This window comes from Suncus etruscus, chromosome 2 (genome assembly GCF_024139225.1).
Source record: "Suncus etruscus isolate mSunEtr1 chromosome 2, mSunEtr1.pri.cur, whole genome shotgun sequence".
In the NCBI taxonomy this organism is placed as follows: domain Eukaryota; kingdom Metazoa; phylum Chordata; class Mammalia; order Eulipotyphla; family Soricidae; genus Suncus; species Suncus etruscus.
The window spans coordinates 16,740,503-16,767,263 of NC_064849.1; the positions used below are offsets into that span (position 1 = coordinate 16,740,503).

At 36.6% G+C, this 26,761-nt stretch overlaps 1 protein-coding gene and 1 pseudogene across 1 annotated transcript in view; one reads left to right on the top strand and one right to left on the bottom strand.

Moving 5' to 3' along the window:
* The window catches only part of LOC126001626 (protein unc-13 homolog C-like), an 853,998-nt gene that overhangs the window by 330,401 nt on the left and 496,836 nt on the right, over window positions 1-26,761 (top strand). The gene's annotated exons all lie outside the window — the stretch shown is intronic.
* LOC126001624 (beclin 1-associated autophagy-related key regulator-like) lies at window positions 6,901-8,088 on the bottom strand (annotated as a pseudogene).

A 26,761-nucleotide genomic window follows, 5' to 3' on the forward strand; every position in this document is an offset into this window, starting at 1 on the left:
TTAATATGTTTTTTATTTAAGTAACATGATCACAGTTAGGTTACAGTCACAAACAAAGCACCTCCCTTCACCAGTATAATATTCCCTCCTCCCCTTCCCATCCCCTGCCTGTATTCGAGACAGACATTCTACTACAGTTATTTGTTTTTAAGTTCAGTAAATTCCATTTTTTCCCTTAAAGGATAAGAGTAAAAAAATATAGTAAAGTTGTGATAGTGGCAATCGCCATTGTTTGCATAGGTCCAGAAAAATGGGAAAATGGAAAAAAAATTCTTGACCTGATTACAAAAAGGCCTCACCCCAGAAGTTTATTGGCATAAAACTGACTCTGGGTTCCAGGTATACCAGTCTGTCCAACCCGAGTCATTCTCCGTGGTCCCAGTGAAACTTTTTCACATTTTAGCTATTGTTGGTATCAGATTCTTATATTTAAAGATTCTGGATTCTGTGCATTTCTTTCATTGATGTCAGACTGATGTGGTGCATCCTCTAGTTTCAGCATACTCTTAAATGCGGAGCAATCTGCCCTGCAAGCAGGTTGTTGCTGAGTCGTCGGGTGTTGACAGCACTCTTTGGAGTAAGTCAATGCCAAAGCAGTGGTAGGTCTTCCCTGGTAGAGGCTTGAATCCTGGTAATGTTATAGACAATTGTGGTTGTTTCCAAGATGGTATCAATTGTTCAGATGTGTGTGATCAATGCCCATTCTTCTGAGGCCTAAGCCAAATCATTATGCCAATGTTCAGGGTATAAGGCCTAATTGCATTACCAAATTTATGTTCCCATCTCTATTAGATAAGAACTTGTTTGCATATGTATTATTTTCTCATTTTAATTTGCCTATGCAAAAGAGAAGCAATGCCAAAAGATTTTGTTGGTGCATCTGAGGCTGACAAAGTCCAACATTCCCTGTAACTTGGTTCAAACATGAAATCTATACAGAGATACTCTTCTACCAGTATTGCTTATGAAACAGATCTCAAATAACAAACCATCAAATAACAAAACCAGTGGGCAAAATTGCGACTATATGAGAATGTTCGAAAAGAATTATAGATGTTAAGGGAATACATCTGAGATATACAAAGGAGATACACGTGTCCCTTTTATGTTTTAGAAATAGCCAAGAGGGAGGGTGTTGTTTCCGAGACACCACTTTGGTCTGTGATTTGGACAAGCTAAGAGCACATGGATCCATGTCCTCCCCGTGTTGCCTGCTGAAGTTTTTGACTCCCCGAGAAGCGTTTGCTTCCTAATTGCTGGAAGTTGGAAGTTAATCAGTCCCCTCCCAGCCTTTTGCAGAAACTAGGAAGCCTGGGGTCTCTTTTAAATTGCACCTCACCGGAACCCACTTGCTGGGACCCTAAGCAGGTGGCCAGGAATAACCCTGGGAACCGGGGGGAAGGAGAGAGAAGGTTGTGGGGGTCAGCCAAGGCTGCATCTTCCCCTTAGCCTGGCCAAAACCCTACAGCGTGTTGCCTGCTGAAGCTTCAGACTCCACCCAAAAATTACTGTGAAAGATATGTAATCCACCTTGGCCAAAACAAAAATTATTAGTAGAGAAAAATGATTAAATGTGGGATAAGAGGAGATGGGAGTGAGGGAGTAAAGGAATAACATGAGCTCCTGGGCGGCTTTAAGATTATGACAAATAGATGAAACACAATGATATCCAATTTTTGTCAATATTGCCCCTGCACGGTTTCACACTAGACAGGTTTAGTAAGGAAAATTCCCTGATAATTTCTGAAGCCAGAACCTATTGTGCTGCTATTCCCACCTTGCTGGCTTGCCCAGGCATGTGGCCCAGGGGAAGCCCTGGAAGGAGGTAGAGGGGTGCTGGGGTGACCCATGTCCCGCACCCCTTCCTAGGCCTGGTTAAAGAGGCCTTTGGCATGGCGGTGGGCTGCCAAACCCCATGCTGGCAGAACCTCCAGCTCCCAGGAAGAAAAGAGCAATATTTAAATGGATATTTAATAAATTATTTATTTGACTGAACTTAGAATTTTACCATAAGATATTTTTTTTATAATCAGAAATTTTGAAATATTTGCCTCACTAAATATTTTCTCAGAATTGAATGAGTCCTCCAAGTAAGTTCTTTAAGTCCTCTACTGGATTTTTATATTTCCCAATCCACATAATCATGTTTGTAATGTCAAATATTCAATAATATCCTCTAATTTATTTTGAACATTTATATCTCATATTTAAATAGTTAAAATATTTTATTTTATGTATTATTGTAAGAAAGACAGCTTTAACACTAATATTTGCTGTGGAGCCTGTAACACCATTGCCATTAGACTCTCTGTCCCTGGGATAAGAAATGATCTGATGTTGGTGGAAATAGTGACGTTACAAATGGACAAAGGAGGGGCTAGATGGACATCTCAGATTCTGTGTACTTGCTTCTAATCCTCACTGAAAATAAATTTTTTTTAAGGATAGTGAGTCTGGTATTTTAACATAAATTCACCTGTAATTGGTGCTTATCAATAGAGACTTCCAAAAAGCTTAATTTTAGTTTCATCTCCAAGTGGTATTTCAGAGTTACTTAAAAACAACAGGTTTGCACCACAGTATCAAAAAGGAAAAAAGAGAGAGAATGAGTGAAGTAAAATGACTGCTTCAGAAGTAAGTGGGGAAATGTGGATGAGAGAGAAGAGGAAATGAGGGAGGGTGAAAGGGAAACTGTTGACATTGATGGCAAGAAATGCACACTGATGAAGGTTGTTGTACATTGTATGATTGTAACTCAACCATGAGTAACTCACTCTGTGGAAAAATACCGTAGTGTGAACAACCATGTAATCAAGGTGTTTAAATAAAAAATAATAAAATGTTTTCTCTTGAAAAGTGAAAGTAAAAGTAAAATCTAAATCATCATTCCCTACTTACTCTGTTATGGACTTTCAGATTCTTCCAGAGTGAAAAGCATGCTTAGTATTAATGAAAACCTGGTCAACTTCTTTGTAGAATGACTTGCACAGGCAAATATGTACTGTTCCAGAAATGTCCGAATCTCACTGAAAAATTTGCAGAACAAAAAGCAAAAGATATATTGTCTAGTATACTTACATATTTATTTATTTAATCTTCTGAACGTGTGTTTAGGCACAAAGTACCTGCAAGAACATAAACATGTCCCCTGAGAATTATATTTTTATTCTTAATCACCCTAATTTTGCATATAATAGTTTCTTGACATGCATCTAATTGGAGTTCAATATTGAGATAATCAAGAAGAAAAGTATGCATGTGCTGCTTCAAAATATACATTCAGATGTTACTACAAGTAACACAAACTTGTCATCACTTGATAGGTCAACCAGGCTGAAGCTTAACAAGAATATGCTAGAATAGAAAGGAACAATGGAAGAAATGGGTCTTAGTAGATAAAATAAAAAATATATAAAAAGTATATAAAGTATATCAGGCTCTCCACCCAAAGAAAGCGAGATATGTATTCTTCTCCAACACACATAGCTATTTTCCAAAATAGACCACATGCTATCCACAAAGCATGCCTACATAAAATAAAGAAATATAAATTATGAATACTATCTTCTCAAATCATAATGTACTGAAATTAGAATTAAATAACAAATAAACACAGAGGAAAATTTTAACACCTGGAAATTAAACAGCTCAATAAAGAAAAGCCAGTGTGTCAGAGAAAAAAATCAAAGAGGAATTTTAAAAATTCTTGAAATCAAATGAAAATGAAGACAAAAATGATCAGAATTTGTGGGACACAGAAAGAGTCGCACTAACAGGAAAATTTATAGCTTTGCAAGCACCATCAGGAATGAAGAAGGAAAAATAAAGGAATGAAGAAGGTCTCTATATAAATCACTTAATTTCACAACTTACAAAACTTTCTGTTCCTATTAACCTTCCCTACACACAAGTACTACAGCATAAATGCATAACATACATTTTTTTTTTTTGTGGTTTTTGGGTCACACCCGGCAGTGCTCAGGGGTTATTTCTGGCTGCAGGCTCAGAAATTGCTCCTGGCAGGCACAGGGGACCATATGGGGCGCCGGGATTCGAACCGATGACCTCCTGCATGAAAGGCAAACGCCTTACCTCCATGCTACCTCTCCGGCCCCCGCATAACATACATTTTAAAAACAGTCTAAGAACATTAAAATACACACAGTAAAACATTTTGCAATTAAAAATATTAACTATGGAAAACAATAAAACACATTTAAATTATAAAGAAAATGACTCAATCAAGACAAAGATGCAGGTGGTTAGAAATCAGATCTTTAAATGGGATAAGCTGTTATTACTCCTTTTTCTTTTAAATTTTTTTAAACTACTAACTAAAACTTATCCCATCACCAACTATGAGTAAAATATATGACTACCCATTTAGTCCCTACACCTAAAACCATAAGTCCAGATGCTGGTTTGTCCTATGCTGATTTCACCACGTGGCTTCTTTATACTTTCTGCAGGCCGGTTTGCTCGCACCATTTCACCTTTGTGATCTAAAGGGTGGATTCCAGGCTTGTTGATTTTCCATAGCAGAGCCGAGCCAAACCGCAGGTGTTGCCATTTCTGGGCTGATTAGGAGATTTTTGCCGCTTATTTGCTGCAGGAAGGGCACTGTTGGCTGATCACCGCTGCCTTTTCTCCCTTCCGGGTAGCACTTTGGAAGCAGGTTCCGCTGCCACAGCCACTGCAGCTTCTCGGCCACAGCTTCACAGGGTGATTTTGGATGTCCAGTGTTCAAAGTGATTTAAACTAAAAGTCAATCCAAAATTTCCAAAGTCTAAATCCAAATTCAAGCCGAAGGTTGTTCTTAGAATATCAGTCTACTTTCAATACAGTCTTTTTTCTCCTCCGTTTCCAATCTAGGCTTTTAATCAGTCTTTGAGGAGGCCGAGGTTTTTGTTTATTGTAACAAAGTTTAAGTCCTGGGCCTGGGACGGAGGTGATGCAAGCTTCCACCTCTCATGTTTCATAGGCCTTTGTGTCCCCAGAACGGGTTGCGGCCATCTTTGAACATGGTTGCACGTGTCCCAGGGTTTTGGGCTCAGTACATCCGAAAAAAGCCAAAATCAAACTGAAAAGCAGAAATCTCACCATAATCACTGTTTTCTTGGGTTCAGGGTTTACATCCAAGTTCCAAGCATCAGTTGTAGAATTAAATAATTAATGATGGTGCTGGATGGAGAAGGATGGAGGCCTTTATTCTTAAACCATGGCCACGTGGCTTCATCCCCCATCAACCGGTGGGTCTGGGGTCCAGGAAAGCGACAGGTATTGAACTAACTCACTCACAGGCAGGCTTCAGGAATCATCAACTTTATTCATGCCCTATCCACCACATGTGTGGCCTATATCATAACCTTTTAAGCATTCAGCCATTCTTAGCTAGCCCTGCATCTTAACTTCTTTCAGCCATCTTCCCTTTGACCTCCATGCTGGCAAAAGACCAAAAAAGGGCCTAATCCCCCCTGGTTAAAGCCTTATCTACCCTTTCCAAGACCCCTCCCAGGAAATGGGCAGGGTCTGCAGGTAAGGTCAAGTTACCTAGGAAGAATGGGAGGGATGCAGCTTCATAATACTATGGCACAAAGGTCAAATAAAAAAGATTAAGGACCTTGGTATCAGACCAAAAATATAAGGTATATAAAAGAAAATGTAGGCACAACACTCCATGACATTGAGACTAAAAGCGTCTTCAAAGAGGAAACACCACTGTTCAACAAGTGAAAGCTGACATAATCACATGGGATTACATTAAACTGAGCAGCTTCTACACTAATAAAAAATAGTTACTAGGACACAAAGGCCACCCACAGTATGGGAGAAACTATTCACCCAATACCTATTAGATAAGTGGCTAATATATATTAATATATGTGTCATATATATGAGTACATATGAAGTAATATATATTAAACACATTATACTTAAACATTATGATTACAAATACCATGGTTTATTAGTGAGTTTCATTCAAACAGTGTACACCACCCTTCACCAGTGCACATTTCTCACCAGCAATATCCCAATATTCCCTACCACCCTACCTCCTGCCTGCTTCTGGGGCACACATTTTGGATTCATTATTTTTAATTAATTGTTTTATATTATTTATTGATTTATATTTTTATACTTATTAATTTATATTTATAAAATTGTTATTTTACCACAAATAGAATAGTTTTTAAATGATTCCTAGCCCCTCAAGAGACAAAGAAACAAAAAAGAAAACTCCTTCCAAGCCAAACAAAAATTGATGACCTAAAAACCAAACCTGAGCAAATCATAAAGTAATCAAGTATTGAAAGTCACTTGTCAGTTCTCTGTAGAAGAGGAAAAAAATAGTGTACAAAGAAACATGTAGGGGCCGGAGAGATAGCATGGAGGTAAGGTGTTTGCCTTTCATGCAGAAGGTCATCGGTTCGAATCCCGGCGTCCCATATGGTCCCCTGTGCCTGCCAGGAGCAATTTCTGAGCATGGAGCCAGGAGTAACCCCTGAGCACTGCCGGGTGTGACCCAAAAACCACAAAAAAAAAAAAAAAAAAAAAGAAACATGTAATGGTTTTATCTTACAATTCCACCTGCTGGAGTGAAAACCACGCCCTGTGATTCAGCCTTTCAAGGTAACATGCTGATGACATGGCCCTGTGGCCTGTGATCATGCACTTCTGCCTCATCAGAACTGGTTGTGGCTGGAGTTCTGTCGCCTGTAGGGCTTGTGCAGAGGACCCAGGACTTTGGGGTTTCATGACCAGCATGCTAGCCACAAGGGCCACATACAGAAAAGCGTATCTCCCCTACTTGAACAACAATGTTCAATCTATTTTTGTTCCAGGCACTAGTTCTTTCAACTAAACACCTAAGGTTGAAGAGCCTTTCCTGGCTCCCGAGTGTTAGTGGTGTCCTGTGTAGGTTTTAAACACAGAGGTGACAGAAGCAGCGGCTGAGGAGATCATGGTGGGGATGCCTGCGGGCTCTGGCTCTGGGACACCTCTACAGGCTGTGAAGGGATGTCACAGAAGTGGGGACTAGGCAGGTCCTCCCAATCTGTGACCAGGTCAGTCTCCTCGTCACTAACACGCTCATGTCCACTCTCATCCAAGTCTCGAGAAGCACCAGGGTCCACCAACTCAATTAACTCCTCGAGGTTGGCAGGTATTTCCAAGGGTCCCGATCTGCCAAGGTGCTCAGAATTTGGACTGACCAGGTACATGAGATTCCTGAGGGTATGTGGTGGTTGTAATTGATCTAAATTTACATGCTGAGGAAAAGCAAAGGTAAAGAATATTGGCATTCAGTTTCTTCAATGTTTGAGTAGATTTCTGCTTGCTGAGATCTTTTCCCCCACAGAATTCACTGCTGCACAGCTTTTCTGGGGAGATTTACATGGAGTATGTGAGACAAGATGCTGTCGAGTTGTCACCTAGCGCAAAGCAGCACTGGTGTAGAGGCAGGGTTATTGTGCTCCTTATCAGGCCCCTGGGTGCTTTTCTTCTCTTTCATCCATTTGTAATAGTCAGAGTAGTTTCCGTTGTTGGGCAGGCTGATCACTGGGCCCGTGACGTTGATGCTGGTGTTCCCATTGTGATCATCACAAACCCATCATCCTGAGAGGTAGTTGGTCTTGCGTGCTACTGCAAGCTGACTCACAGTCCTTGAGGTCATGGCACTGTCACTCTCTGAAGATACATCAGCAGGATGTCTCACACTGGTCTTGACTTCCTCAATTGGGACAATGACTGAAGTGAGCTCTAATATATGAAACCATCAGAGACTGGCCAGATGCTCATAATGATCCTGCGAGTCAGTGGCTTTCTTTTCTACTAGTTCACTAAGTTGGCGAACGTTACGCTGCATCTTTTCCCTTTTCTCCTGGTGCCTTTGTGCTCTGGTATGAAGCTTCTGATTCTTTTCTTTAGTTTTGAGGAGGCTTTCAGAAGTTTTTTTTATTTCCTCATTTCCTTTACATATTATGTCAGCTGTTCAGTCCTCATGATCTTGCAGGACATCATTTTCCATCTCAATTGATCCTTTGTCCACTTTCCTTCCATAGCTTTCAATACTTCTTTTTTTTCTTTTTCTTTCTTTCTTTTTTTATTTTTTGGTTTTTGGGCCACACCCGTTTGACGCTCAGGGGTTACTCCTGGCTATGCGCTCAGAAATCACCCCTGGCTTGCGGGGACCATATGGGACGCCAGGGGATTGAACCACGGTCCGTCCTACGCTAGGGCTTGCAAGGCAGACACCTTACCTGTAGCGCCACCTTCCCGGCCCCAGCTTTCAATACTTCTTACTGAAAGTCTTGTTTGCTGATTAAGTCTTGTTAAGCTGATCTAGTCTTTCCTTCTTGCCCATAAACTTCTCACATGCCACTGCCAAAGTAGACGAAATTGCCATTCTGGACACACTGGGAGCTGCCATGATGGCCTCAAAATTGTTATTTTAATTAATTGTTGTCTTATATCTGCAGCATTACATCTACATCATGCCCACCAACAAAGAGCTAAGATATATCATGTTTTGCTTTTTTGTTTAGTTTTTTTTTTTTGACATGCAGGCAATCTTTATTATAGTGTATGCGCATATTCACATCAAGTACAGGGAACTTGTTTGCCTTTAATATATACAGTTTTTAAATAACTTTACACAAATAAATGTCTTCCATCTGAATTTCAGCTATCTTTTTTTTAAAATTTAATCTCCATGCTGTCTATCCAAACTGAACAATATTTTCCATTGTACAAATTTACATGAGAAAAACTCCAAAGTACAAATGAAGGGACCTGAGCAGGAAAGAGAACCAAAGTATCAAGAAGTAGGTATGGGAAGAGGTTTTTTGTTTGTTTTGTTTGTTTTTTAAAAAGGAAGATTCAAGCTTTTTTGTTTAGTTTTTAATATTATTAACTTTTTTTTTTTTGTATTTTTGGGGTGGTCACACCTGGCAGCGCTCAGGGGTTACTCCTGGCTCTACACTCAGAAATAGCTCCTGGCAGGCTTGGGGACCATATGGGATGCTGGAATTCGAATCACAGTCATTCTGCATGCAAGGCAAACACCTTACCTCCAGGCTATCTCTTCTGCCCCTATTAACAATTTTTATATGCATGGTTACTTCACAACATTACCAATAAAGTTCTGTTAATTTCCCCCTGTTTTGTTCAGTCTACCTCTTACTTTCTCTTTTCCATCTCACTCTTTCCAATTTGGTATTCTTGTAATTTAGAGTCAAGGGTTTTTATTATTTGATATTGTCTATACCTATGCTTTGTTTCTCTGTACCACAGATGAATGAGATAATCTTTATTTTACTTCTACTTATGATTTATTTTGTAAATAGGCTAAACTCTAGTTTCATCCAAGTTTCAAAAAATTGCATCATTTTACTTTTAGTTCTAAGTGGCATAGTATTCCATAGTATTCTTTATTTACTCATCTGTCATTAAAATTTGTGTTGTTTCCATATTTTGAGCATTTATATTAAACTGCAAAGAACACAGGTTGTATATAGATTTTTCACTAATAATTTTTAAATTTTTGGAGATCAGATTAAAACAATGAAGATTGTTTTAAGCTTCTTTAGAAATTCCCTATCATTTAAAAGTGACATTGTTATCACTCTACATTGAATATAAGACATTTCACAACCTGACCTTAGCCTACCTCCTGATGCCCACATATTTATCATTCTTCACAGATTCATCACAATCATTAAAGCTCCAATATGAATTATATTCATAAGTCCCCATTAAAACAAGACTCTGGCCTACATCCTGCTCTGTATCAGAAACTGAGCCAAGAACTAAGAATAAATAAGTAATGCCATATCATCCCAGCTCCATGGAATTTCTGAGCATAGGAAAGTAACATTCTCTATGAAGATAAAAACAAATAAAATACTTATAAAATACTTATAGATTGTTGTAAGAGCAGTAAAAAAATAAATTAGAATCCCAGGTTTGACATAGAATCTGAAAGGGAAAGAAAGAAGGCCACTGTAGTGGTGTAATGAAGGTCTCCACCCAAGTGTTCCAGAGAGAGAAAAAGCATGCAACTTTTAACGTCGGAGAGATGTGATCATAATAAGTATTGTTACAAAAATTCTGATTTGGCTAGTGAGTATAAAGTGATATATATATATGTATACATGTTGAAATATATATATATATATATATATTGGTGTTTTTTGTCACATTCAGTGATCTTAGGATTTACTCTTGGCTCTTTGCTCAGAGATATCTCCTGTACACAAGGCAAAAGCTTTACCCTTAGTACTATCACTCCATCTCCTCAACTTTTTTTTCAAGAGTGCTCTGTCACCTGTGTGACAAAACAATTAGAGTATGACCAAAAAAGGCGGTGATATATTAACTTAGGAGTTTTTCAGTAAGGTCAACACAGAAAAATAGCAGATATTTATTAAAATAAGAACCTTTGAGGAAAATTAAAAATACAATTGAAATTCTGTTTTGTCTGACTAATTCTTACTACCTTAAAGTTCAACCCAAGGACCACTCTCCCTATAAATTAGCTTTAAAATACTCCCCAATGCCCAAGATAAGAAACAACCCTCCTGCTCCTGGCTCCAAAATGTGAAATCTCATGATATTGACTTACTTGTCACCTTACCTTAAGGCTGTGAACATTTTTTAGGACAGAGTTACTTGCCCTTTTCACTTCTATATACAGTCTTGTACATAAGAGGTGCTCAAGAGATGTCAAATATGTTGAAGAATCATGGCCCCCAGCCTGTTGGAGAGCTCTTCATATGGCATGAAACACTGAGTGGGAGCCAGATGTAGGGGTATGGATAGATTCTGAGTATGAAAGGACTGTGGAAGAGCTACTATAAACTGAAAATACTCACAGCTGTTAAAAGTGAGTACGAAATCTCAGATAGGAAGTCAAATTGATTTTTATGAGGCGATTTCAGAGGAAGGAGTTCTTGACTAAGGTAGACTCTCCCCAAAGTACTTCAAGTTCCATTTCTAAGTCCTGCTGTGACAATTACAGTTCAGAAATACTTGCTGGCAACATATAGCTTAGCAGACACTGTCATTTTTGACAAGAGGTTTGCATTTATCAGTTGTGTGTCTGGGAACTATTGGACAGAAATCATAACTAAGCTGTCACCTTGGCCTCCCATTACCTTTGAGAAGATTCATTTTCATTTAAGATTTAAGTGCCGAGCAAGTACCAGTTGTTGCTCCTAGCTGTTAGGTTGGCAATGGATGTCAAAATGTTTGTAAAAGGTTTCTGTTTTGACTCACAGTCCTGTTGAACAATTTATTAAGTGAGCATTGAAACTGAGGATGCCTACTGATAATATGTATGAATAATATTCTCTGTATATTCTATGTTTTACTTGGTGAGAGAAAACATTATAGGAATTTGTACTAATTCTTCTGCCAAGAGGTAGAATATTTGTTCACAAATTAATTTTACTTGAGTTAGGGAATTTTTTTGCCTTTTTAATTTTTTTTATCAATTTTCCAGAGGGCAGAAGTAAAGGGATACAGATATCTCCAACACTGATCTGGATTCAATTAAATTCTGTTTACGACATGTTTATATAATTTTTCTAGATTTACTGATAGTTTTCAACTAATTTAGTTTCGACTCATTAAATGTTAAAGTATAGAATAACAGTAGGTAGTTATGCATAGTGTTTCTGTAAGGCTTAAATAACTAATGTATATGAACATAAACATGTCATTCTCAGCATAGGAAAAAATATCTGAACAAGGTCAATGAAATATCAAGAAAGTGTAAAGCTCTATCAGGAACAGAATGCAAGGTGCGTTTGAAGCGGGAGCTCGGAGGAAACACTGGAGAAAATATTTTGTTCAGATCATGTAGAGAGAAGAAAGCTGTGTTCAAGTAATGCAGAATTAGCAATAATTTTCAACAGTGAAATATTTTGAGCAGGTCTATAATATATCTTTAAAAGATTCTTTGGCCAGAGTAGACAATATTGACTGGAAAAGAGAAAAACAACATGAGGGAGACTACTGCTATAGTATACAAGATTTTCCTCACACACAACAAACCCAGGTTTGATCCTAGGCATTCCATATGGTTCTCTTACTTAGACCATTAGGTGTAGACCCTGAGAACCACGAGGTGTGGCCCCAAAACTAAAAAAAAATGAGCAGTCAATTCAGGAGGTTGTGGTAGTGATCCACTGTGATGATTTCAATCCTGGGATTGGTTGACAATAAATGTATGGCAACAAAGTGTTATATTTTAATTTCCCAATTATTCTGACCATAGAAATTTACCTTCTTTATTTAATAGTCCACAAATTATTCAGGACAACATTATTTTGGGTTAATATGTACTCATTATTCACCAGTGTTATTTTATGTTACTTATATGCCTATGCATATATATATATATTAGTGTTACTTTCCCTATAACCCAATATAGATGATAAGGATTATGATCACAGAAGTATTTATAAATAGAAGATTAACAAATGAATGAAAATTCCATAAAAACCAATTTTTTGCAGAACTCTCTAGATTTTCTCATTAACTAGCACTTTACCATGAAGCTCTCCCCATATCTGCTTCAAGAAGCCTTGTGAAAAAAGCAAAGTGATAAAAGTTGTATATGGGAAATATGAATCTGCTGTGGCATGTATTCTAGATAAATGAAAAGGGGAAAACATCTGAAACTTGGAATTGTCTTGTAATGCATTAGATATCATTCTTTCTGAATGTTAACTATAAATCCTTAGATTATGACAGTTATTGCTCTAACTGCTACATATATAAGCATAACACATTATGTACTGCATATATAAACACACTGCTCTTCTCTATTGTTGTGTGTGTGTTTGTGTGTGTGAGAGAGTGTGTGTATGTGTGAAACTTTTTTGCAGTGCTCAGGATACTGAGTGTGACTTCTAGAACGTCAATTCAGAGGATGTGGTTACATTTAGGCTCTGTGATAGTGGGGATTATTAGTGTCATCCCAGAAATATTTAGGGGACTATGGGGTCTCAGGGATCAAACCAGGATCAGCCACATACAAGCACCTTAATCCCTCAACTATCTTTCTGGTCCATATACTCATGTTCACAATAACACCATGGCACATACAATTATTATTCTTTTTTTATGGATAAATAGTATGAGTCACAGAGATAACTGAGGTCATAAGCTAGCAAAGCAGCAAAAGAAGAGTGTCAATAGCAGCAGTTGATATTTGTCAAATGTAAATAAATATAAAAATCTATGGAGCACATACAATGAAGGAACTAGAGATTTGTTTAAGTTTTAGAAAAGAGAGGCTGAAGAGATAGTACAGGAGCTGCTTTGCTTGTTTTATACACAGTTATTACTAATTCTACTATAAAACCATATATCTCCTGGTCATTTCCAGGCATAATTTCTGAACACAGGGCCTGGAGTAAAATATGTATGTGCCAGGTATGTCACACACTTACTCACACACGCAAACACAGAAAAGAGAAAAAAAAAAGAAGGCACAAAAATTTATGCATTTGGGATAAAGATAGCATTAAGACCCAACAGGGGAAGAAGGCCCCATGTTAAGTAGGGGTATATTCCAAAGAAATTATTCTCCAAATGAGAGAGAATTGAAGTAGAAGTAGAGTAGAAAAGGAGAGTGAAATTTACTCAAGATTACAGAAAATAAGGGACATTGGGAAAGTTAACATCTATTCTCTGTCAAGATCAAGCACTTCTATTATCATTGCCTCTTTTAAGTGGCATTTGAAACAGATACCATTTCAACTATAAAGAGTTTGCTGAGTGAGACCCAAGAAATGTTTTCAATTTGATAGATTCTGTGACCTTGAGAATAGAAATGACATCTGTGTATATAGAAAGAAGGACAGAATGTCTCGCAGAGTTGTACTATAGAAATAGCTATACATAAGATAGTATGTCCTACCTGAGCCTGTTAAGAAACCTTTACTCTGTTTCTAGGTACACCTTTGTTTGGAATTATGGGCAATTGTTATCATTTGATAAATATTCCCATACCATATGTTGGTCTATTTTTTCTAGAATCCAAATTGAGTAAAATAAAACAGTTAATTATAAATTCCTTGTAACCAACATTGAAGATGATACAAATACAAATATAAATTCAGAGACAGGTTAAGCAGCCAATTTATAATACAATATTCCAAATAAATTATAGAATAAAAAATTGGTCTTTAAGTTATATGTACTAGTCAAAACTACAAAATGAATTAAAGTAAACTCAGGAGGATTTAAAACTGAAAAAATTTTCAGTGCATATAGATGAAGTAATGACTGGCAATGAGAACATGTCAGGAAGAAGAGAAAGCAATAATATAAAATGCTGTCAGAATAGTTGGAACAGTACTAAATATGCTCCTTGAAAAAGTCTTTGGACTTCTCTTTTAGAAAAGAACTTTTGGGGCTGGAGTGGTAGCAGAGAGGTAGGGCATTTGCCTTGCACACAGATAACCCAGGGAGAATCTGGGTTCTTGAATATAAAATTAATATCACAAGATTATATTAATTACAAACCATTGTATCTTATTAAAGAGTTCACTTTTTAACTCCGTTATTCTACTTTGAGATTCTTTTGTTTTTCAGAGACCCTATTATACATTTAGTTCTTTTGTTTCCAAAGTTTGCATCAAGAGGTGCTGTAAGTCATTTGCCCTGACAATGTAAAAGCTAAGTCATCTTGCAACTGTAGAATTCTGCTCTTTGAGCCTATCTGGGACATCCTGAATACTACTAGAACTCCAACATATGCCAGTTCTAATATGATATCCTGACGAGGAAATTAAGAACAAATGGACATAAGAACAGGTTATCCTACCTTACCACACTATGAGCTGTGCAAAAGCCAAGAACGTGATCTTCAGATGACCGGCTGATAGAATCATGAACGGGCAGTAAGTATTCTGGGACCAACAAGAAAGCCGTAGTCTAGGGTTTGGTCTACGTACTGCATAACAATCATGACCTCTAATTCCAGAGTCCTGACTGAGGCAATTGCAACTGAACGGGTCTTCTGGAAACATAACGAAAGACGATATCGCAGGCTCCATCCGAGTTTCAGCACAAGGGCCAAGACCACTAACCACAGATGACAGATTAAAATGACATTGAGGAAACAGAACTTCTAAAATCACAAAGAAAGTCTTCATCATAAGTTCCACTCCTTGACCTGTGCACAGACTGAGACCTCTAGATTTAGAGGCCTGTTTTTATCATCCAGATCGGAGCAAAAGTCTTCCATACAGCACAAAAACACCAAGGGGAGAGTAAATGAACGTGAAGGGAGTCTATAGATAATCCCATGACAATATATTCCAAGGGTAGAGAAACCTTGTATCTCTTAGGCCAAGGGGATTCCCGTTTTCGATGACCCCAATATTTACTGTGCCTATGTGGGGGAGGGGGAGAGACAAAAACACTAAATAATCCTTTTTATTATTTTATTTTTTCTATTTTTATTATTTTTTAAGCTAGATTTTGTCGATTTCTTTGTTTGGGGATAGATATTGAAGTACTTGTCCATTTTTTTATTTATATATTTACATTTTCTTTCTTCTTTTCTCTTATTCCTCTTTGTGCCTTGTCATATTTCCTATCTCAAGACCATGGCAACTATGTGGTGCATATTTTTATTGCTGCAGTGCTCACTGGGTATCTTATTTGATTCCTCTTTTTGAACTGTTGTGGTGTTTCACCTTCTTTTCCCCTTCGTCCCTCAAACCAAGGATGAGAGCCTCTAGAATGATTCTGCTCATAGTCGGCATAGTCGATTTTTAACCCATTATATTACTTTTCTCTTCCTCAAACAAAACCACATAACTTGAACTTTCTAGTCCCGCTTCCCAATTAGAGGGGGCAGTAATGGAGGCACCAAGACCAAACAGTTATAAGACCACTAAGTAATAAACTAGACACAGAAGGGACCACACATTCTAGCAGCCCCTGGGGGTGGGGGGGGCAGTGGAGGATATGGGAGGCAGGATGGGAGCGGTTGTGGGAGGACAATTTGGTGGTGAAAATTCCCCTGATTCAATGTAAACATGTACCTGGAATATTACTGTGAATGATATGTAAGCCACTATAACTAAAATAAAAATATATATTCAAAATAAATAAAAGAATTCTGCTATTTGAGCTGTCCTTGACCCCTGACAAGGCATAGCAGAGCAGCTATTAGGCTTATCCTTATGCTAAAGAGATAAGCATATATCTATGTTGTACTTCATATTTACATTTTTTAAAAACAATAATCTCTTTAATGGTATCACTGTGATATAGACAGTGAAAAAGTTGCTCATGATTGAATTTTAGACATACAATGTACAACCTTTTAGATTATTAACCCTTTATCAGATAGGTATTGGGTGAATACCTGTCACCATTTCCTTTGGCGTGTAGAAGCTTCTTAAAATAGTCCTATTTATTTATTTATTGTTATTTCCACTTGCGTAATCAGTGTGGTGTTTAATCTTTAAAGATCCTTTAGCTTAGATGTCATAGAAAGCTCTGACTATGTTTTCTTTTATGTGCCTTATGGTCTTTAATCTCATTTTGATTTGACTTTGTGCCTGACACTAAAATGAGTTCTGAGTTCTCTTTCTTGCATACAGCTGACCAGTTTTATCAACACCAATTGTTGAGGACATTTTCCTTGCTCCATTTTGTGTTCCCTGCACCTTTATCAAAGATTAATTGATAAGACATCTGAGAGCCCGTATCCCAATATTCAAGTCTATTTCATTGATTTAAAGATCTATATTTATTCCAAAACTATGCTGTTTTAATTATAATCATTTTGTAGTATAGTTTTAAGTTTAGGAAAGTGATGTGTCCCATTTTTTTATCCCCAAGTTTTGCTTTAGATAATCATGAAAGTTTATTTTCCATATGAATTTTAGGAGCATTTGATCTATTTATTTAAAAATATAATGCATGCATTTGTAGAGATTTATTAATGATGTACATATTTTGAGAATATATATAAGTAATTTGGAAATTATTGCAATTTTATTATGCTAACCTCAAAATCATACACAGTGGATGTGATTCTATTTCTTTGTATTCTATTTTATTTCTTAAAGCAATGTCTTGTAGTTTTTCTGTGTAAAGGTCTTTCACCTCTTTAGTTTATTTAATTCCAAGTTACTTGACTTCCTGGGTACACTTTTATATGTGACTTTATATGTTCATTTAATAACTCTTCCTTCTCCTTCATTGTTTGTACAGAGAAAAGCCTTTGTATTATTTTTGTAGTCTTCCAGTTTACTATACAAATCTATTATTCTAGAACCCTTTTCTATAGTTTCTTTGGGATTTCATAAATGCAGTATCATGGTGTAAAAATGAATTTCCTGACTCACAAAGAATATTGTCAATGCCACTTTCTCTGTTTGCCTTAGCTTTTTGGGTCTGTGTGGCTGGGTAGAGCCTACATGGGGTAGCTAAAAGACTCCTCCCCTTGTTCTGGTGTTTCCTTTTCACTCAGAATGCAGTGGATATTAAAATTTCTTTTTTGAGTGACAAAGAAGACCCCACTGCTGTCTGTTTCTCATGTATCACAGTACGGAATCTGGAACTGACATATAGCAAGTCTACTCCAGAAAGACCTACCCAACCATCTCAAGATATCACTCTGGGATGACATCCTTAGGGCTCAGTTCCACTTAAAAGCTGTGAGTTCCCTAGAAATGACAGTCTGATCAAATGTGTGATGGATAGGATTTAACCATAATCATATCACTCATGAGCAAAGAGGCAAGAATTGTCAATATAAACATGTCAGGTGTTGGGAAGGTAATTTCTGACAGGTGATTAATGCCAAAAAGCCAGAAATCAACTAGGTGCTTCAGATAGAAATGGGCAGTTATATGTTTTTGTGACAATTTTGTTTCTCTACTTTTCCCTAACAAACTGTTTCTTTTTCCAGAATACTAAAGAAAAATATTTTTCCTTCACAATTTTTTGTCCCCTCAAGTCTAGAGTTAAGATACTCTTTAAGCATACACTTATAGCAAATTTCATTTTATTTACTGCTTACATATTCGACTGTATTTTGAGAGATAATTGAAATAGTCTCAGTATATGCTACTCTAATTTTCACTAAGGAAGTCATAGAATAAGTGACCTCTTGCCAAATCTGTGTTGTCCATTGATCCAGAATCAACCTTTGTGTATTTCTGTTTCTCATCTATAAATGAACGTGGTTGAGAAGTAAAAGTATCTCTCACATTTATGGTTTATAACAAATGTTAATATTATAATTGTCTTTTTACTGAGCCTGTTACATGGTAAAATTTCTCAAAGATTAAAAAACATGTCAGAATTTTATTGCAAGGTTATAACCTAGAGATTCCTCTCTAATTCACTCTCTTTGTCTGCCTCAGTTTTGTTTTGTATTGTTTTGTTTTTGTCTAAATTCTACTAAATCAATTCATCAAAATCTACAAATCACCTGGAAAACATGTGATGGTAGAAACTTTTTTCTGATGTCTTAATTAAAATATAATAGGTGTGGAGTCTTTGAGGTGGGAAGTGGAGAAAAAAATACCAAAAGGGAATTAAAGTCATGTTTAAGATCATGAACATGACATTTATCCTTTCTACTTACATCAACTTACTTACAAGACACCAACAGTTTTCAATTCATAGAATTACATGGAAGATGTACAGATTTGAGAAATGTATGAGGAACAGCTTGTGTATCCAATAGAAATGAGAAACATAATTCAAGGTCATAATGGTAACAAGTGTCTGCTGAAGTGGGCACATCATTACTTCACTCAAGCTCCAAGCAAGATAATTTACAATTTTTACAAAGAGAATTTGATATGATGGGTTCATTACTAGCATTTGCAGTATGTATTGAAAAGGCAAATGAGGGGCTGGAGAGATAGCATGGAGGTAGAGCGCTTGCCTTACATCCAGAAGGACAGTGGTTCGAATTCTGGCATCCCATATGGTCCCCCGTGCCTGCCAGGGGTGATTTCTGAGCACAGAGCCAGGAGTAATTCCTGAGTACTGCCAGGTGTGACCTATAAAAGAAAAAAAGAAAGAAAAGGCAAAGGAACTATTTTGTGGATTTTTTCAATGTATATTAATTACCATGCCATCTGCAAATAGACAGTCTGAATTCTTCATTTTTAATTTTAATCCCTTTGATTTTCTTCTCTGGCCTGATTACTGTTCTAAGATATATACTATGTTAATAAGAGTGAAGACAATGGAGTGTTAATTTATCTTTTTCTTCTTTTATTATTTATGCCTGCGTCCTTCTGATGTCCCCTCTAATAATTACTGCTTTTGTTGTGTTGCATAGATTTTGGCAATTTGTGTCTTCATTTACATTAGCCTCACAGAATCTTTTTACTTCTATCTTGATTTCATCCTTGATGCAGCTGTTAGTATGCAGTATGTTGTTGAGTCCCAGGTTGTCCACATCTTTTTTTATCAATTTCTATCTATATGATATTGCTGTCTGATATGTTTGGTATACTTCTTGTGATTGTGACTTTATATAGGTTAGACTTATGCCCTAAAATTTAATCTATTCTGGAGAATGCTCCATATGCACTAAAAAAGAACATCTATTAGCTTTTTGAGGCCCTGTATAAATCATGCTGAGTGAATTAATATTATTAAAATGGCAATACTCCCCAAAGCATTGTACAGAGTTAATGCAGTCCCTCAAAAGTTACCCGTGACATTCTTTAAAGAAGTGTATAAATCTATTAGTCTTCTAGATTCCCATTTAGTGCTCTTTATCTTTACTAATATTCTGCATAATAGTTCTATCCATGATCAAAATGGCATGTTGAAATCTCCCACTACTATCATGTTGCCAAATACGTGTTACTCTAGATTTATGAGCAAACACTGTACCAACTTTGCTCACTCAACACGTTACTATACATATTAATTTATTTTTAAATGGTGTTAACGCCCCTCTACTGGTAACTGTCAATGGACTGGGACTTGCCTTCATACCTATTAACTGACCAGATATAAAAGGAGAGACTGATGGTTAAAAAGGAGGGCCAAGAAAAAAGACAGGGGTTGGAGGAACCAGGTGGCCCAGCTGGCTAGGCTTAGTATGTACTGTGCTCTGCTTTCTCTCTCTTCACAGGATATGTGGCAGTTTTTCCCAGAGGTGCTCCAGACCCCCCCCCCCCCAAGCTTTCTTGCTCTTGTTCAATCTCCCCTTGGCCAAACTTTAGGAGAGCATTGAAAGGCAATGGTCATTGTTTTTGTGGGTGGTGTTGATATTGTTGTTGTTCTTTTCTTCTTCTTCTTTTCTTCTTCTTCTTCTTCTTCTTCTTCTTCTTCTTCTTCTTCTTCTTCTTCTTCTTCTTCTTCTTCTTCTCCTTCTTGCTCTTCTTGTTCTTTTCTTTTCTTTTCTTTTTGCTTCTTCCTCTCCTCTTCTTTTCTTTTCGCTTCTTCCTCTGCTTTCTCCTCCTTTATCTCCTCCTCTTCCTTCTTCTCTTTTATTAACTTTTTATGTTTCATTTCATTACATCTGGCAGCCCTGGGTAGACTCTGGCACACTATTTGGTGCATATTTGTTAGTTAATACTTCTTGGTCTATTATACCCTTGCAAAACAAATAGTCTCCAGCCTTGTATCTAATTACTTTCTTCTTACTTTCTTCAGGTTGAATGCAATTTAGTCTGATATAAATATGGCTAACCCAACTCTTTTTTTGGGGGGGGGTATTTTTTATGAGGCTTGTATAATTGTCTTTCATTATTTTACTCTGAGACTGCATGTATCCTACTATTATAGATGTTTTTCCTGTAAGCAGCAAATAGATAGCTTTTGTTCCCTGAACCATCCTGCCACTCTGTATCTTTTCATGGTAGAGTTTAGTCTATTGACATTCAAGGATATTATTGACATAAAAATATGTGTACTGGCTCCACATGCTATAATCCTACCTCAGGGAAAAATGGGTCTGGAGCAGGGGTCACCGAAGTAAAAATTGCAAAACAAGCTGATGAGGATAAAATACGTGTGGTCAGTGAACCTTCTACCTCATAAAGGAAGAGAGAGGGGCACTCAAGCTATAATTATTTAGAAACTGAGACCACCCCCATGGGTGCAGGGATCAATGGTGAAGGTCAGTCTAAAACTCGTCCTGCTTAGGTGAGTCTTTGATGTGTAAAGAGGGCAGAGAAAGATCCAGTTTTGGTTAGAGTGAAACTGATTATATTCCATTGCATATATATATATAGCCAAATATAGCTTTTATATATATAAATAAGCTGTGGTATATATACCACAGCTTTTTTTTTTATCTGTTTAGATGTCTGTTGTCAGACATCTGGGTTGTTTCCAGATTTGGGCTATTGTAAAAAGTGCTTGCTATGAACATAGAAATGCAGAGGACATTATTGTTTTTTATTTTTTTTGGTCTTACGATATATCCCTGGGAATGAATTACTGGATTGTATGGGAGCTCAATGTTCGGTTTTTAAAAAAATATCCATATTGTTTTTCAGAAAGGCTGGACTAGACAGCATTCCCACCAATAGTGAATGAGAGTTACTTTCTCCCCTCATTTCTGCCAGCACTGGTTGTTCTTGTACTTTTTCATGTGTGCCAGTCTGTGGTATAAGATATCTCATTGTTTTGACTTGCATCTCCATGATTATTAGTGACGTGGAGCATTTTTTCATGTGCCTTTTGGCCATCTGTATTTCTTCTTTGAGAAAATGTCTGTTCATTTCTTCTCCCCATGTTTTGATGGTGTTAGATATATTTTCCTTGTTAAATTCCAAGAATAGGATCCAAGATTCAAGTTTGGATGGTCAATGTCTGATCAACTGAGACCTAAATCAGTATGACAAATATTCAGGTGAAAGGAGTCTGGGCACTATAAAATTTATGAGTTCCTATCTATAATAGATAACTTTTTTTATATATGTAAGATTTCCCCCATTTTAATGTGCTTATGTATGTAGGAAAATGCCGCATGATAATACGTCTGCATATGGGGGTAAAAATACCAAACTACACAATCTTTATAATCTGGTTCTAACCTGAACCCAGATAGCAAGAGAAACTTATCTACTAGAATTTCCTACTAAGCAGATCCAAAAGAGGGATGGGGAAAGCTACCTCTACATATGAAAATGTACACTAAGAATTATAACTATTATGGAAATGTATCTACAGAAATATCAAAAGACATATAGCTATCCCCTTTAAGTATTTTGAGATAGTCTTGGGGAAGGAATAAATTCCAGAGCACAGTATCATATGGTTTCTTGTGGAATCTGAGAAATAGTTCACAGAAGTCAGATAGCAGGCAGTGTCCTTGAGCTGAAGGTCTCTCTAGAGCCAAATCCGGTAGCCAGCAACATTCTACAGTTAGGGGAGGTTGGAGAAAAGGGGCCACATAAAATGAGTCAGCAGGAGCAGTGGTGGCAGTTTTTCCTGGGCTAAGACAAGGCAGGTTAGGAGGTTGTCCTTTCTCTTTGTGAACTAGCTGACAGCTTCCTGGTATATATTGTACAGGGGAAAACTCCTGGTTTCTGAGGAGTTAAGAACTAAGAGTAAAGATGGTTAAATAGTGAGAGAATGAATCAAGGTTGAGAGGGTTAGAGGATAGAAGAAGCTTTGTAAGGTGGTAGGCAGAGAAGGGGAAAAAGGAGGGGTTATATATAGCAGGGACTATATGCAACATATACAGTCTTTATGAGCAATACAGATTAGACATAGATGTGTACATTGCATACATATATCACCCACAAAGAGACATTGGAGATGGATTCATAGGTTGGAACTGAAGAACTAACCCTTATGGATTGGGTCAGAGTGCTTCAAATTTATGAGGCCGGTACATTAGGAAGAAAGAGTTCCAGTTTCTAGGAAAATCATCAATGGTGAAGGAAAACTTTGCTAAATAAAAGCTTCCAGGGCTAAGTTGTGCGTAGATCATTATTAGAACAATCATTTTCACTTCTAGAGTACTAAAAATATGGTGAAAAGCACTGTAAAAGGAGCTTATTCCATGAAATATCAGCTACTAGGTCTTGAGCATCCAGGTTACTTTCCTGAAAACAAACTTACAACATAAGAATTATGATATAATAGTAAACTAACTTGACTTGAAAAAAAAACCTTTATTTTTGTCTTTAAGAATAATGTTGGTAATAAAGAAAAAAAAATGAGCCAGAGTAGAATATTCTGGAACGACCCCTCAAATATATGGTCAGTTAATCTTTGACAAAGGAGCCAAGAATTTAAAATGGAACAAAGACAGTCTCTTCAACAATTGTATAACCAGGTGTACAAAATTAGATATCAATATATCTCTCATATCTTACACAAAAGTCAATTCAAAATGGATTAATGACCTTTAGATTAGATCTGAGTCTATTAAGTTCATTGAGGAAAAAATGGCAGACTTAGATCCAAGACTTAGATCTCAAAGAATTCTTCGGTGATAGGATGCCAATGGCAAGGATTATGGAATCAAATCTGAATAAATGGAACTACATCACACTAAAAAGTTTCTGATGGATAAAGAAACACAGGCTAAAATGAGAAAGCTAATTGAGTGAGGGAAATTTTTTGCACTTAACATTTCAGATAAAAGTTTGGTATCTAGGATATACAAAGTACTAGCAAAGCTAACCCCACAAAACCTAAAAACCCAATCAAAAATGGGGAGAGGACAATTCTCTCAAGATTAACAGATGGGCAATAGCCTTGTGAAAAAATGCTCACCATCACTTATCATTTGGGAAATACAAACCAATACAACAATGAGATATACAATGAATGGATATACCAGAATGAATGTTACATATGAAGAATACTGGGAACAATCTGTTTTGGTGGAGCAGTAGTAAGAAAAGAACTCTCATACACTTCTGGTGGAAATGCTGCTATGTCCAATACCTATGCAAAACAGTATGTAGGGTTCTCAATAAACTCAAAGTTGATCTTCCATATGACCCAGAAGTCCCACTTTTGGATATCTATTACCAGGACAAAAACACATTTATCCAAAAAAATACATGCACACCACTCAGTACAACACCTAAGTCTTGGAAACAACCTAGTTGCACAACAACAGGTGAGTAAACCATGAAATATGGTACATAAATGCAATAGAATACTACATAGCTTTAAGGACTGATTTAATAATTCAATTGTCTGCAACATGAATGAAATAGAAGATATTCTAAGTGAAGTAAACCAGAAGAAGGATAAATACAGAATGATATCACTTATATGTGGTATTTAGAATAACTGCATGAAGATATGCAATAGTCTAAATGATAGTTGTCTTGATCACCCTTGCTCAATGTATAGCAAGAAGAAGAGAAAAAAAATGGAGTGGAAGAGGAGAAATACAAATATAAAAGGATGGGGGCCAGGCAGTCTCAGGTGCACTAGTAGTATTAAAAAAGGACAGAACTAAATATTCAAGCCAAAGGCAAGAACAATAGAATCAAGAGACTGAAACTTTAATAATCTAAAGTTAAAATGTGTCTGTGTTATACTGGCAGGTTCAGAGCTTGGGGAAGGTGGTATGGTATGCACTTGGAGAACATTGGTGGAGAAAGGTGGACAGTGGTGGTGGTATTAGCTCTGATTCATATTCATTGTATATGTCTAAAACCCAACTATGAAGGACTATGTAAATCACAATGATTTCAATAAAATTATAAAAAAAAAGTTATATCCTGAAGGCTAGTGGGATAGTGCAGAGGCTAAGAACTTGCCTTGATTAAAACTGATATAGATTTGATGCCTGACACTCCATATGTACTCATGAGAACTGCCAGGAATGATCTCTGAGTATAGAGCCAGGAGTAAGTCCTGAGTAGTTCTGGGTGTGCCCCCCAAAATAAGGCAAACAAAAATTAGACTCTCCGAATGCAAAACTTTTCTTGGCCCAAGGAGTGCAATTGGTTTAAGGAAACATGAAAAGAATAGTCATAGCATAAGCTTTTTTACATTAAATGCTAGGTTCTGGAGTTTTTTTTTTTTCCTAGCCACTGATAAAGCATTGTTTAAAGTTAATAAGTTTTTTACACTGAGTTTTTTTTTTAATAGAAGTTAATTCCACTATGGGTTCACAGCAATAGTTTGATTCACTTTCTGTCAGAATCTGGTAACTGAATGATGTAAACCTGGAGAGACGACCTAACTAGAAACTCCATTAAGTTTTACAGCAATGGTATTGCTTAATATAAGTGAATAAGGTCCCTTCCATTTAGGCAATAAATGATCAGAAGGGAATCCACAGTACCTTCACTTTAAAACTGTGACAAAGAAATTAAGAAACTGCTTCAAACCCAGAGTTAGAAAGCAGATGTGAAAAATGGTTTAGATTTTAAAGGCTTCTCTATTGTCATTTTGTTTTAATTAATATTCTCAAGCTCTTCCATAAATAATAAATAAAATTTCCATAAAAATTTCAGGTTCTTATTGATGTTTAAGAATGAACCTTCTCACTGTGGGAAGAATTTTTCCCACAGAAAGAAAATGAAAAAATGTTTATCATTTAGACCCCTCATGTTGGATATATGAGTGTAAACCAGGTAGGTTCTAAATAAGGAGGTATAATAAAACATACCCAAGGTAATACCACTGTGAAACATTACAGGTATGGAAATATTACTACTTCATACACCAGAAGGTGCTGATAAAGAAATATTAGCAGTGAAAAGTAACCCAAGATGCTGTGGCTAGTTTAACCCTATTGGATTAGAGAACTTCTTTTAATTTTCTCTAGGAAAGTGGGTGCATGAACTGTGAAATATGAAGAAGTGAGAGACCACCCAAGGTTATGTGGGAGAAAAAATATCTTAATTTAATGTAAAGTATCAAGAGTATATATGGAGGATTTTGCCAGTCACACTTTTTTTCTATGATATGTAAAGAATGCTCACATGTTTCTATGCAAAATACAATATATCTCTCTTGTTAACAGAAAAGTTCTCAGTATGCATAATTTGATATTCAAAGCAATTCACATGGGTCTAAGTGGTGTGCAGTCTTGACGAATAGATAGATTTTAAGTAAAAGTCCAAAGAAATAAGAGAAGGTAAATTTTAACATCTCAAAGCAGTTCCTATCTGGCCAGGACCTGGATGTCAATTCTGTTGTAGATTAAGGAATTCTTCAAGGATCTAGGTTTTCCTGTCAAATTTCCTTTTCTGAGGTGAGAGTTTTGTTTTAGGGGCTAATAACAAACAGCTTCCTAAGGTTTAACTAAGAAATAGTTATCAGAAGGGACAGATAAAAGAGACAAATTTATCTGGAAGAGATGCAAATCTATACCTGGCAAAGTTTTTCTAAACAGCCCAATGCTATTTTCTGGCCAAAATTTTGATGTTAATTTTGAGGCAAGAATGACTTAGCACAGCATTTTTCAACCACTGAGCCACAGTACACTAGAGTGCCATGAGATATTGTCTGGTGTGCTGTGGGAAAAATTCCAATTTCATCTGTAACATGTGGCTTCAGCATGATTGGTCTATTTGAGGCTGTTGATGAAGAGCTACATGTGTGTTTTTCTTCGATTTCTGCCAGAATATCAGTTTTGTGTTCAGCCAAACAGGCCTAGGTTTTGTAGTGAATAGTGAATAGAAATATAAACAATTATAAAATACCTTTTTATTTCATAAGAAAGTAATTATAAAATAATTTCTTTGTGTTTAATTCCTATTCAAGAAATTACTTTATATATAGTCAATGTAGGCACAGAGTTAAATTCTTTTTTTTAACA